The following is a 761-nucleotide window of genomic DNA, read 5'->3' on the forward strand; positions in this document are numbered from 1 at the left end:
AAAGTGGCTGTGGAGTGGGCAGAGAGTGTAAATTACCGCTAGTGAGTTTTAACACCTCTTTATATAGTAACTTATCAAAGACACAGCCCCCCCGTCGCGTCTGCTTTCTAGTAGTTTGGTACGCTTGGCTGCCCAGAAAGATGTCCGTAATAGAGGGCTTGGCTACACTGGCACTTTACAGCGCTGCAACTTTCTCGCTCGGGGTGTGACACCCCCCCCCCCCCCGCCCCGGGCGGAGAAAGTTTCAGCGCTGTAAAGTGCCAGTGTAGACAGTGCACCAGCACTGGGAGCCGCCCTCCCAGTGACCAGCTGGCAGCTACGCCCCTCATGGAGGTGGTTTTTTTAGAGCGCTGGGAGAGCTCTCCCCCAGCACTCTGCCGCGACCACACAAGCCAAGTTAAAGCACTTCCGCAGCAGTGCTTTAGCGTTGCCGGCGTAGACTAGCCCAGAGATATAAACCCACAGGAGACAGGAGTTTTGGAAGCTGCAAATGGTCCCTCGTGCTTAAGAAAGGCTGCGACATGCAGAGAATGCAATGAGTGACCCTGCACATGCTCCCTGCCACCCACACATGGTTGCCCTGCTGACATGACTGAGAGGGGCCTTTACTAAGCATCGTTGCAACGGTTATTGAAATATTTGCACAGAAGTTTTCACAGGAGAATCTCATCGTACTTTGCAGTGAGTGAATTATGCCTCAAAATACTCCTCCGAGGTCAGTGTCATTATTCCCATTTGAAAGGTGGGGAAGCTGAGGCAAT

Source organism: Chelonia mydas, chromosome 21, assembly GCF_015237465.2.
Source record: "Chelonia mydas isolate rCheMyd1 chromosome 21, rCheMyd1.pri.v2, whole genome shotgun sequence".
NCBI classification, from domain to species: Eukaryota; Metazoa; Chordata; order Testudines; family Cheloniidae; genus Chelonia; species Chelonia mydas.